Below are 14114 nucleotides of genomic sequence, written 5' to 3'. Positions count from 1 at the left end.
GAGGAAAAGGTTTGGCCACGAACACTGGGAAGTGAGGAGAATGCGTCACTGGAGTTAGGTCCCTGTGGCTCCTGCTGCTGTTGGAGGAGGACGAGGCCAGCAGGATTCACTTGAACAAAAGTTGCACGCAGCGCTGTTAACTCGTAAAGATCACAAGTGCTGTTTCAACGATCGGTCCGGAAGGCCCATTTGCTCAAGGACAACAATAAATATTTGTATTTTTTTGCAGCGATGGGCTTTTTCCAGCTCTATTTATTTAATTATTAACTCGGCCAGCGGTGGTTTATGGTTCCGCCGGGTCAACGTGCGCGTGAACGGGAGCTCGCGGCGCGATTCTCGATGCGACGTAATCGGAGAGGTCGCATGCACGCAAGATGGGGACTGGCTGCCAGGCCCCTGCGAGGCCCGGTCTCATTATCCCAGACGGATGCCTGCATCACAGATTGTGCAATTCGAGCTGTAGAAATGGCAGCGGTCAACAAATCGTGTTTAAATCTTGTTAAGAGGCAACTGCGCTCGTATGCGAAGAGATCTCTCTGTGTGCGGGGCTTCGCTGTGACCAGTCCGGCCGCCAAAGTTCATCCGGTGTCCGAGACGTGGGGACGGAGGGGTGGGGGTGGCTGAGATCCTGGGTTCAAACCCAGCCGCCTGTGATTAAACCAGCTCACATCAGGTGCAGTGAGTTGATGATCTCAATGCCTGCACGAAAAAACTCGTAACATTCAATTTTGTTCTACCCTTAATTTGGCTACATTCCCGCTCTGATACTTAAAATATGGGTTTGACTATCTTGCACCCTCCGATTTGCCCGGTTGGCTATGTATGATGCGAAAGAAAATAAACATACCTATGTGCAACTAACCTCGCTATCATATACAGAGTGGGTGGGAGTGGGAAAGTGCTGTCCTCTACTGCGCGTACCAAAGGTCCCTTGAAGCAATATTAGAGGTGGCTCTGCGATATCCGCTTCCGTGGACCGTTCTCCAACAGGATGGGCGGCACTACGCCGAGAGGAGGGTCGCTGCGTCCCGCGGCACGATGCCGATGGCGCAATCCGGATAAAATTGGGGGAAAAAATTACAAAAAGAATTAAACAAACTGTGTTCAGGCAAGTCATCGGTTCCTTGCAACGCTCAACACCGGTTGTTTACGCCCGGCGTATCGCATTGGGATGGATGTCCCACACGGCGATAAACGCCCTCGCAGATTGTTTCTGCACAGTGCGCATCTTTACCATTAATCTATCGCCCGGCAGGCTCGGGTTTGTTTTTGCTCCCCTTGTTACGCCGCAGCGGAGCGCAGCTCGAGCCGACCGAGAGCCGGGCTCGGCGCACGAGAAATTGAGCGCGGCGCCCGGTCGCGTGGCACCTCGCTCACCCGGGCCTCCGCGCGACGCGCCATCCCGCAAGGTCGCCGACCGCGCAATGGGAGCTATGCCAAATTATAAATTATTAAACGTTTTACATTATTCCCGACGGCTGGGTCGGGAAAGCACGTTGTACTTTGTTACTGCTGCGTTTGAAAATGTCTACGCGGCCCCCCCACCCCATTAATCCGCGGCAGAGTCCCGCTCACAATGAAGCCTTGTGTCGTTTTTGAAAACGGCAGTGTATTTATGGAGAGCAGCTCGGTGGCAAACAATGGGCCACTCTTTTCAAGGGGGACTTTAAAGGATCCTCCACTGCTGGCTTATAGAGCTCACTCATGTTTCCCTCCCTTGTGGGGCTGTCTGTGTCTGGAGGCTGCGTCTGGAGGCTGTGTCTGCTGTGTCTGGAGGCTGTGTCTGCAGGCTGCATCTGGAGGCCGTGTCTTGTGGCTGTGTCTGCAGGCTGAGTCTGTTGGCTGTGTCTGCTGTCTGTGTCTGGAGGCTGAGTCTGCAGGCTGAGTCTGTTGGCTGTGTCTGTTGGCTGTGTCTGCTGTCTGTGTCTGGAGGCTGTGTCTGCAGGCTGAGTCTGTTGGCCGTGCCTTGTGGCTGTGTCTGCTGTCTGTGTCTGGAGGCTGTGTCTGGAGACTGAGTCTGTTGGCCGTGTCTTGTGCCTGTTGCTGTGTCTGCTGGCTGTGTCTGCAGGCTGTGTCTGTTGGGTTTTCTTCCACCAGCCATGTGTCAGACCCCTGCTGTGATGTGCTCCAGGGATATTTATATTGAGCTCACCGCTATGTTTGGGGGTCAGAATTAAGAGTTCTAAAAGGCACGGAATGTAAACACTGCAAGATCGTCTAAACATAGGCGACACCTCGCACGCGGGCGAGGACAGCGTTGGGCAGAGAGTCGAGTGCAAGAGACTGCAGCCGCGTTTAAAAGGAATCGCTCCACAGAACTGGCACCGCTCACACTTGAACGAGCAAGCGAACTCGTGACGTGCGACGAAGCAAGCGAGACGCGCCGGTACCGAACACCGGGGAGGGCTTTGCCAAATACTTGGCCCGCGGGCGGCGGGGCAAGGCATCGAGTTTCTTGTCCTCGTAAAATGGCACGACTTGAAGCCACTTTACGGCTTAAATTACTCGTAAAGAAAACAGCAGCGAGGTTGGCTTTTACTGCTCGGCCGCTAAACGCGCAGACAAAAGCCAAGGGCCCCCACATGAGCCCACCCCGGGCTCGCTCCCGACGGCTCGCCGAACCAACGGCGACCGCTTCCAGACAGGGCAAACACGGCCTTCGCCAACGCAGCCTCGGCCGCCGTCTCGCTCGGAAGTGGCAGTGATGTCTCCCGACTCCAGGGCAACGAGTCAGGAAGTGATGTGATCGTGTCGGGCATGCCAAACCTGAACCTTTAGCCTTTCACCTTCAGGGGTCAGGCTTTGATATCCCAATCTGACACTCCCCCGGGGCCACATCAGTCACATGTGCAATACTATCTCGGCTAAAGGCAGACGCGCGCAAATTACACTCGGCACGCCGAGCACGCCCGGCCGCCGCAGCCCAGAGGCTCGCTCTCTCCTATCCCCCACGGGCCGCATTGCCGGCGTTATTTCTTTTCGGCCCGTCTGTCCATCTCAGTTACAGGCACATTAGCACTTCGGGGGTGTGACAACGCCTGCGACTCACGTCCTACGGGCACCACTCTGACCTTTCCCTCGGTAACACACTCGCACTCTCTGTCGTGGCGGCGCCGGTGCCGCATCCCCGGGGCCTGTCCTTCAGCGGCACCGCTTGATACCATGCCGCAGCACTTCATTTCGGCCTTCGTTGCGGCAGGGCCCGCTCGCCGACCGTTCGGGGTCTCATGGTGGCCCAGCGGTAATACAAGAAGAGTCTGGACTCGAGTCCTGTCTTGGGTGCCTGTCTGCGGGCAGTTTGCACGTTCCTCCCTGCTCTGCACGGGTTTCTTTCGGGTTGTCTGGTTTCCTCGCATAGTAAACACAAATCCCCCACACAATGTAACTGGTGTTGGCCAAATATCCCAATGCTGAAAAACTGCATGCAAAAGACTCCATTGGGAGCACGCAGACCTACGTTGCTCCCGCCCCCCGCTCTTTTGCGAAAACTTGGCAGGACCATCCTGAATAAGAGTCTTGAGACTCAACGAGACTTTGCTGGGTGTACGAGCGAGTGGTGCTCAGCGCTCGACTGCGTGGCTACAGAACGGCGGTGGGGAACCGTAGGCAGTATGGGCATGAGCGAGCGAACAAGCGTGCGGATACCGTGGCGCACGCTCTCTCGTGCTAATGTGTGTGGATACCGCGCGTGATGGTGCTCAGTCCGTTGTGTCATGCGAACTTCCTGATCTCTGACCTGAGGGATGTTTGATGCAGTTTCAAACCAAACACCCTAATCACTACATTTGGCTGCGAGGGTCATTCTTCAGCTCACCGGTGAGCTGAACCGATTAGAGTTTGCGCGTTGTCAAACGCTCATGCGCAGGGTCACAATTTAAATTGACTGGCTGTGTTATGTAGTAGAGGGTGACACGACATATATGGCGAATTATTTGAGTCGCTTAATCGAAAACCAATTATGAATCCTAGTTCGTAGAAATTTCTCAAATATTTAATCAGTGCTGCATTAACCACACAGTGCTAGAGCAAGAGACACTTAAAATGGAATATTTCAATTAATTGGGAGAAAAAACTCTGAATTTCAGCCAAAACCACCAGGAATAGGCCTTCATCCAGCAGTAGAGACTGGTTGCAGAAGCAATAAACAAATTAACGGTGACAGCATGCGCACTCTCGTGCATGGAATAGTGGACTGCGTTTGACTCTAATTTTACAAAATATTTGTCACTGTCAAAAAACACAAAAGATGCGTAGAGGCAGTAATTGTTTGAGCGTGTCGTCTTGTAGCGACGTAACAATATCGGGTGCTCATTATCTCCAGCGACAAAGGGCAGAGCGGCGTTACGGCTCTTAATGATTGTTCCCCGCGGTCCGCAGTAACCCTGCCTTTCTCCCAGGAAGGACGATGGAAACAGCTTGCCGGGTCAGTGCGGGGTCTCGGGCCCTCTCAGCCAGCTGGTCCCCACCCCCCCAGCCGTAAAACGGGGGGCCTCGGGGGTTGGGGGTAGCGACGAGGGGCATGGGGGGGGGGGCCGCCACGCCGCTCACAAAGCGCACGGCTCCCTCGTCCCATTCTCCCGCGCCGCTCTGCCCGCGACAGCCCGGCAGCACGCTAGGGTGGGCCCGTAAAGCACGGCGGCCACGTTTCTGGCTCGCTGAATAGGAGCCGACAAATCAGCGGCGCGAGCGGCGCAGCGCTCAAAAGAGCCGCTCCTTTGTTGTCAACATAAACGCAGCTCTTAGGACGCCGCCGCCGCCATTCAGTGCGCTCGCCCAGAGGGACGAAGGCCCCGATGCCTGGCTCACGCACGCGGGCGGGGGGGGGGCGCGGTTTTGGGGGGGGGGGGGGCTTCTCCGGTCTCTTCCCGGCCCCTCGCCGACGAGGATGCTCGGCGGTGGAGCAAAGCGGCTCGCAATGGGAAGGGGGTCCCCCCCCGTGAGTTCAAATCCTGGTCCGGAGGTTTCCTCGGCCCATCGTCTTTCTGGGGTCCGTAAAATGAGCACCGCATTGAGAGGAAGTCAACAGTGGTTGTGCTATGGATAGACCCCCCCCGCCCACCTCCAATAGGAATGTAGAATTCTCACCGATGGCGATCAGGGCTGTAAACAGGAGACGAGCTTATTTGAGCCGAAAATCATTTCGAGGTTTGAATGAATTATCGGCTCTGGCTGAAAGTCTGCACTGCCGGTCACAGGAAGGTCACAAGAATGGCAATGTTTGGTCAGAGCAAGGCATATCATGTGACCGTCAGTCAAGCGGCTTCATTCTTGCTCTGTTGTTGGCATGCCGCTTCGCACTAAGATTTCCCACAATCGGCCGCTTGAAAATGTTCACTCGCAACCTCACCCGCAACGAAAACACGGCCTCTCGGACACGCACACAAAGCCGGGCGGAGAGGGGCCTCGGCCTAATCACACCTAAACTGTAATAAGACGGGCCCAGATCGGAATTGATCCATTTTCCACCGGTAGTGCTTTAGATCACAGCGGCGCGACTGAAAGCCAGATAAGCTGCACACTCACGCTCGCTCAAACACGCTCACTCAAACACGACCCACATGCTGCAGCAGAATCAGCATCGCACGCAGTGCCGCTCCCCCCCCCACCCAACGCACGCACCGCGGCTCATTATCCCCGCTGCTGCCGCCACACCTGCGCCTCCTCGTATTGACTCCCCGCCGCGGAACTCGCTTTTATCCCGGCCACAAATTATACCGTGAGTGTGCGCCCGCACGCGGCCCGCCCTGGCAGCCCCGGAGCTCACGACGCGCCCCGCCACAGCGCCCTCCCCAGCCTGAACGAATCCACCCTTGCCTAGCCACCACACCACCCACTCACCTGCACCACCCACTTATCCACACTACCCTTGCATAGCCACCGCACCGCACCACCCACTCACCTGCACCACCCACTTATCCACACCACCCTTGCCTATCCACCACACCACCCACTCACGCACACAACCCTTGCCAACCAACCACACCACCCGCTCATGCACACAACCCTTGCCAACCCACCACACCACCCACTCACCCACACCATCCTTGCCCAGCCAACATACCACCTGCTCACCCACGCCACCCTTGCCTACCTACCACACTGCACCACCCACTCACCCACACCACCCTAGCTTAGCCACCACACCGCACCACCCACTCATGCACACCACCCTTGCCAACCCACCACCTGCTCACGCACACCACCCTTGCCGACCCACCAAGAAGGGAGTGCAACATACAGCGACGCCACGATCGTTTTGCCCGTTGTAACTGTGCACAAGCAATGTGGTAACGACCACACTCACCGCTCTGCCTTTCCACTTGGATTTGGGAAACTTGTGAGACCTTCACGAAGTTCATAAAGCAATGGAGCGCACCCTCAACACTCGTGTCTTTTCAACCTGACAGTTCATTATCACGACAGAGATGATGTCGCTCAGGATCGTTCCGTGGTTCTGCGATCGCGGAAGAAATCCCACTGCCGACGGCCGTGCCCTCGGTGCCCGGCGACGCCGGCGTCCCGCTCGCCGGGCCCGTCGCGCCGTTGCTGCGCCGCGCGCAACCGGAGGGCCGCGGGCAGCGCCCCGGGGCCGCTCGTGGAGCGCCGCCACTTCGTGTTCACAACAGAGCGCCGATGTAATCCCCGCGGCGAGACAACAGCCCCCGCGCGCGCTCCATTCGCGCGGCAACAGAGTGACAACCGTGCCGCGCCATTTGACACCGCTTGCACGCACAAAGACGGATTAGTGCGCGCCTTTTCAGCCCTAAATCCTCCACGAGGCCTCTCGCTGGAGACCCTAATCCTCGCAACGCCGTCTTCCCGGCCTCTCTTCGTCATCCAGGCCTTTTTTGGCATGCACAATAGCCGCCTTTACCTGTCTCGTTCGGCACGGCTCCCAACAGCTTTCCCCCCCCACCCCTCCTCTCTCCTGAGCAGCGCCGCATTTGATCCCAGAGAGGCCGCCACGCCGAGCCCTCGGGGCCCACCGCTAATTGTGGCTTTGAGGAGCGCGGGGGCGGAGGAGATGGCGTCCGCACGCACCAATTGTGATCGGGGAATGGCGCAGGATTCTCAGAGCCTCTACACGGCGCTCCTCCTCCTCCTCTGTGTGCCTTTGCCGAAGCCGAGAACGCGCCATCTTACCTCGGCTCACAAAAGCCACGGGGGATTTCCTCTGCTGTGAAGCCGTCCAGAGATCCCTGCATGTCGAGCACTCGGGTGTCCCCCCCCCACCCGCCACTCTCACCTTCCCCCCCCCCCCCGACCAGCGACGGACGCATTACACATTCAGACGCCGAGCTGTCAGCCGGCCGTTCAACTCCGGACACGGTGGCACCATGACTGGGTTACACCGCGTGACGGTGTCACACGGTGTTTACGCTGCTGGTCGCTGTTAATGTCACCTGGTCAATGGGCTAGTGCCCAAGACGTGGAGCCAAAAATGAGAGGCAAAAGGATTCGCTTTGGCATTCGCGATGTCGTCCCTGCGCGTGACGCGATGTCGCCGTGCGGTTTGAAACGTAAAATGATTATCAAACCAAACCCGTGTTGGGAAGTGAGACCGAACCCTTCCTTGCTTGAAGTCAACATCAATTGTGCCAACGTTAACCGACGCGCTTAGTCCACGAGACGCAGCGAGAGAGTTGCCTTAAAGAGGATAACGCCGTAGCCGTGCGCGCCCCACGGTTGACACCGCCACGCGACGGGGTGACGCGTACCCCGCGTGCCGCGTATCCTTTGTTCTGCGCCGTGGGCCAAGTTCGATCGCCCCGCACACTCTCGTGAGCTCATAACGAACCTTTTAAAAAGTTTACAATCTGTTCTAAAAATTACAGCAGATGCCACGCCGTTGGGTCTGGCGGTGCCGCGGAATGCTGCCAACAGCCGCGACGTCTTTCAAACTTTTTACTTTATCGCCGTTGACAAGGTACAAATGAGTCTGCGGCTCGTCGAACGTGCGAACGGCGCGCGCGCAGTACCGTCTAAAAATAATCCGCAAGTCGGGCGAGCGAGGTCCACCTCAAGGACGGAGCGACGCTGCCCGCGCCCGTTGCGAGGAGGTGCTAATCAAGCTGTCATCTCCATCCCGTCCGAGTAGACTCCCATCCCACCGAGCAATTCATGCGACGCCCTTTGCTCCTGCAGCGATAAAGCAAAGCGTGCGATTACGCCGCACGCACGCTTCGGTCCAAACTCTCCCGCGGCGCTCGCTTCCTGCACGCCATTTTACCCGCACTTTGGTTTCCATGGATACCTGCTATCAATCGCAGGCATAAAATGACCCAGATGGCGGCGACGCAGAGTGAAGGGCGATGTAGACAAGCCGACCGCACGAACCTCCGGCCCACGTCTGTCCCTTCGCGTCAAACATACCAAGGATCTTTGCACAAGACCTTCTTCTAGGGAGTGTACAATTTCAGCATCGCTGGTCCAACAACAAGCAAAGTCGGCACTTGTTTCAACACTCAGAGTCGGGCTTTGCCTGAACATTTTCTTGTAAACTGCCAGAGGTCCCCTCTCCTGCCGATATGGGTCCTCGTTCAACGCAAAAACTGAGACTGAATTAAGAGTAGGACGTGTAACATTCATTTATTTAGTTACTCGTCCTCCACGATGCCAGTGGCTATTTTGTATGTTAAACTTCTTTCGCACCGCACCGTACGTTGCCAACCGTGCTAATTGAAGGTGCGGGGGAAGGACGACAAAGGCCTGTTTCCTTCAACATTTTGAAGGACACTGGACCTGGTTTTCAGGGCTGTCCCGGGGCCAACGGTCCATGTCCTTCTCCGCCCGCGTGTTACATGGGCCACCTTCAGCCCCTGTGTAATGCAGTGCCCAGCATGCCCGCTCGGTCCAGAGGACGAGATGCCACGCGGAGGCTGGGAGCACAGGTCACAGCGATCAGCGCTGTGCGTTTCGACCGCGTGCAACGCAGCATCGCGCGGCAAAAATCCCTACATTGCAATCACTCCAGTCACTCACTCACAGCCGGTCTCTGTTGCCTCCTTATCACTCTTCTACAACTACTGCGATGCTTACGGTTGCCGTAAATCTCACTCATTGATTCCTTCAACCACGCCTCATCCACACTGCGTGTAACCACCACCGCCACTGCAGCTCACAACAACCTACTGGCTCACTGCACCACCCGCTCACCCGCTCACTCGCCACACTGCAGGCCTGAACGCTTCTCTGCCTGCTTCTCCCCTCGCACCGCTTCACCGTGGGATTCCCTCTCTCTCATCGTTCCCCTTCCCCAAGCCTCTCACACAAATCTCGCTCAACTCAAGCAACGCGCTAAATCTTTATCTGTTGCAACTTTGATGGTGCTGTTTGTTGCTGGCCGCTTGATGGTGTTGGGCCTTGTTGGGCTGTGCTCAGCAAACTGTGTAAGTAAAAAAAGAAATCAATCCAGTGTCTTCCTTGGACACTTAATGCAAAACAGCAAGACGCACATCCTGGAAGAAAGCCGCTACGCCTGATGAAACAATTCCATCAAACCTTCCCTCGTTTATAATAACGCGCTAATGTTCATGCAGCGCTAAATATAAAACAACTCGTTTAAACACTCGGAGTAATCGTGTTAACGAGCTGTGATCTGCCTGCAGACAGAGTCCCTCTGCCCCTCATGGGCCACTAGACACACACTGTGTGGTAACCTGAATCACGTGGTGCCCTGTATCACGTGGTACCCTGTATCGCGTGGTACCCTGTATCGTGTGGTACCCTGTATCACGTGTGGTACCCTGTATCACGTGGTGCCCTGTATCACGCGGTACCCTGTATCGCGTGGTGCCCTGTATCACGTGGTGCCCTGTATCACGTGGTACCCTGTATCACGTGGTACCCTGTATCGTGTGGTGCCCTGTATCGTGTGGTACCCTGTATCGTGTGGTACCCTGTATCACGTGGTACCCTGTATCACGTGGTACCCTGTATCGCGTGGTACCCTGTATCACGTGGTGCCCTGTATCGCGTGGTGCCCTGTATCGTGTGGTACCCTGTATCGCGTGGTGCCCTGTATCGTGTGGTACCCTGTATCGCGTGGTACCCTGTATCACGTGGTGCCCTGTATCGCGTGGTGCCCTGTATCACGTGGTGCCCTGTATCGCGTGGTACCCTGTATCGCGTGGTGCCCTGTATCGCGTGGTGCCCTGTATCGCGTGGTACCCTGTATCGCGTGGTGCCCTGTATCGCGTGGTACCCTGTATCACGTGGTACCCTGTATCACGTGGTGCCCTGTATCGCGTGGTGCCCTGTATCACGTGGTACCCTGTATCGCGTGTGGTACCCTGTATCACGTGGTACCCTGTATCACGTGGTGCCCTGTATCGCGTGGTGCCCTGTATCACGTGGTACCCTGTATCGTGTGGTACCCTGTATCGCGTGGTGCCCTGTATCGCGTGGTACCCTGTATCGCGTGGTGCCCTGTATCACGTGGTACCCTGTATCGCGTGTGGTGCCCTGTATCACGTGGTACCCTGTATCGTGTGGTACCCTGTATCGTGTGGTACCCTGTATCGCGTGGTGCCCTGTATCGCGTGGTACCCTGTATCACGTGGTGCCCTGTATCGCGTGGTGCCCTGTATCGTGTGGTACCCTGTATCGCGTGGTGCCCTGTATCACGTGGTACCCTGTATCGCGTGGTGCCCTGTATCGCGTGGTGCCCTGTATCGCGTGGTACCCTGTATCGCGTGGTGCCCTGTATCGTGTGGTACCCTGTATCACGTGGTACCCTGTATCACGTGGTGCCCTGTATCGCGTGGTGCCCTGTATCACGTGGTACCCTGTATCGTGTGGTACCCTGTATCGTGTGGTACCCTGTATCACGTGGTGCCCTGTATTGCGTGGTGCCCTGTATCGTGTGGTACCCTGTATCACGTGGTACCCTGTATCGCGTGGTGCCCTGTATCGCGTGGTGCCCTGTATCGCGTGGTGCCCTGTATCGCGTGGTACCCTGTATCACGTGGTACCCTGTATCGCGTGGTGCCCTGTATCGCGTGGTGCCCTGTATCGCGTGGTGCCCTGTATCGTGTGGTACCCTGTATCGTGTGGTACCCTGTATCGCGTGGTGCCCTGTATCGTGTGGTACCCTGTATCACGTGGTACCCTGTATCGCGTGGTGCCCTGTATCGCGTGGTGCCCTGTATCGCGTGGTGCCCTGTATCGTGTGGTACCCTGTATCACGTGGTACCCTGTATCGTGTGGTACCCTGTATCGTGTGGTACCCTGTATCGCGTGGTGCCCTGTATCGTGTAGTACCCTGTATCACGTGGTACCCTGTATCGCGTGGTACCCTGTATCGTGTGGTACCCTGTATCGCGTGGTACCCTGTATCGCGTGGTACCCTGTATCGCGTGGTGCCCTGTATCGTGTGGTACCCTGTATCACGTGGTGCCCTGTATCACGTGGTGCCCTGTATCGTGTGGTGCCCTGTATCGTGTGGTACCCTGTATCGTGTGGTACCCTGTATCGTGTGGTACCCTGTATCACGTGGTACCCTGTATCGTGTGGTACCCTGTATCGTGTGGTACCCTGTATCACGTGGTGCCCTGTATCACGTGGTACCCTGTATCACGTGGTGCCCTGTATCGTGTGGTGCCCTGTATCACGTGGTACCCTGTATCGTGTGGTACCCTGTATCGTGTGGTACCCTGTACCGCGTGGTACCCTGTATCGCGTGGTACCCTGTATCGCGTGGTGCCCTGTATCGTGTGGTACCCTGTATCACGTGGTGCCCTGTATCGTGTGGTGCCCTGTATCACGTGGTACCCTGTATCGTGTGGTACCCTGTATCACGTGGTGCCCTGTATCACGTGGTACCCTGTATCACGTGGTACCCTGTATCACGTGGTACCCTGTATCGTGTGGTACCCTGTATCACGTGGTGCCCTGTATCACGTGGTACCCTGTATCACGTGGTACCCTGTATCACGTGGTACCCTGTATCGCGTGGTACCCTGTATCGCGTGGTACCCTGTATCGCGTGGTACCCTGTATCGCGTGGTGCCCTGTATCACGTGGTGCCCTGTATCGCGTGGTGCCCTGTATCGCGTGGTACCCTGTATCGCGTGGTACCCTGTATCACGTGGTGCCCTGTATCACGTGGTGCCCTGTATCACGTGGTACCCTGTATCGCGTGGTGCCCTGTATCGCGTGGTACCCTGTATCGCGTGGTGCCCTGTATCGCGTGGTACCCTGTATCACGTGGTACCCTGTATCGCGTGGTGCCCTGTATCACGTGGTGCCCTGTATCACGTGGTACCCTGTATCACGTGGTGCCCTGTATCACGTGGTACCCTGTATCACGTGGTGCCCTGTATCGCGTGGTACCCTGTATCGCGTGGTACCCTGTATCACGTGGTACCCTGTATCGCGTGGTACCCTGTATCGCGTGGTACCCTGTATCACGTGGTACCCTGTATCACGTGGTGCCCTGTATCACGTGGTGCCCTGTATCGCGTGGTGCCCTGTATCGCGTGGTACCCTGTATCGCGTGGTGCCCTGTATCACGTGGTGCCCTGTATCACGTGGTGCCCTGTATCACGTGGTACCCTGTATCACGTGGTACCCTGTATCACGTGGTGCCCTGTATCGCGTGGTGCCCTGTATCGCGTGGTACCCTGTATCGCGTGGTGTTCCTGTATCACGTGGTGCCCTGTATCGCGTGGTACCCTGTATCGCGTGGTACCCTGTATCGCGTGGTGTTCCTGTATCACGTGGTGCCCTGTATCGCGTGGTGTTCCTGTATCACGTGGTGCCCTGTATCGCGTGGTGTTCCTGTATCACGTGGTGCCCTGTATCGCGTGGTGTTCCTGTATCACGTTGTGCCCTGTATCACGTGATGCCCTGTATCGCGTGGTGCCCTGTATCACGTGGTGCCCTGTATCGCGTGGTGCCCTGTATCGCGTGGTGTTCCTGTATCACGTGGTGCCCTGTATCACGTGGTGCCCTGTATCGCGTGGTACCCTGTATCACGTGGTGTTCCTGTATCGCGTGGTGCCCTGTATCACGTGGTGCCCTGTATCGCGTGGTACCCTGTATCGCGTGGTGTTCCTGTATCGCGTGGTACCCTGTATCGCGTGGTACCCTGTATCACGTGGTGCCCTGTATCACGTGGTGCCCTGTATCGCGTGGTACCCTGTATCGCGTGGTGTTCCTGTATCACGTGGTGTTCCTGTATCACGTGGTGCCCTGTATCGCGTGGTGCCCTGTATCGCGTGGTGTTCCTGTATCGCGTGGTGTTCCTGTATCACGTGGTGCACTGTGCCGCGCCGTACATATTGTACCCCGCTCCCGACTGTCCGCCGTGGTGCGGCCCGTGGTGCGGGTGGTGGTGCGGTCCGCGCCGCATGCTGCGCCTGACAGCTGAATAAATGGAGACCATTACGGTGTCACGCCCCACGGTGGGGGCCCTGCCACGGGACGCGCCACGCGGTGCCCGCTCGGGAGACGAGAGCTCTCGACAAAAACGCTCCGTAGCACCACGGAGGGATGATGGTGGCCTCGGTGATTCCCTCCCCATCATCACAGCCTTGCTCCCCAAATAGGGTCGCCAACCTTTTCCACTGTAAACAAAACCGGGACTTGTTTCTCAGTCGGCCTAGGCCATCAAATCTGCGCAATGTATCGAGATAAAGTCCAACACAAAACCGGTACCAGATCTTGGCAAAAATCTATTCCTGCCACCTGAACGCAGATGGCAATACCCGGACGATACCCGGTCAATCCCAGACAGGTGACAAACCCTATTCCAAATGGACAGGCAGGTTTTTGGTGGTAATCGTCGCAGTGTGGATTTGCTCCACCGCATTGCTCCTGCGTACAAGACGTGCGATTACGAACTCGAATATTTCAAATTCTAATGCTCAGTTGGCAACAGGCCACGAAATGACAACATCCATGCTTCTAGCGGCATGATTTTTATAAGAAGCTACTTTAAAAAGGCGGCTTAATTTTTTAATGCACCGAGCACGATTCGTAATCTTTAAAATGGGTTGGAGGGCAGCGAATCAACTAATCCTTCGGCGGAATTGGGTTTCCTGTGCGTGCGTGCCTGCGCAGCCCCACAAGAGATGGAGAGAGCCTCAAATCAATGCAAATGACGTTAGTTG

At 56.7% G+C, this 14114-nt stretch overlaps 1 protein-coding gene across 1 annotated transcript in view; it reads right to left on the bottom strand.

The window, feature by feature from the left end:
- LOC133348768 (autism susceptibility gene 2 protein homolog) overlaps positions 1 to 14114 on the bottom strand; it is a 269387-nt gene that overhangs the window by 32191 nt on the left and 223082 nt on the right.

Source organism: Lethenteron reissneri, chromosome 28 (assembly GCF_015708825.2).
Source record: "Lethenteron reissneri isolate LAM-NWPU_2019-01 chromosome 28, ASM1570882v1, whole genome shotgun sequence".
Lineage (NCBI taxonomy): Eukaryota > Metazoa > Chordata > Hyperoartia > Petromyzontiformes > Petromyzontidae > Lethenteron > Lethenteron reissneri.
This window is presented reverse-complemented; position numbering and strand designations above follow the sequence as displayed.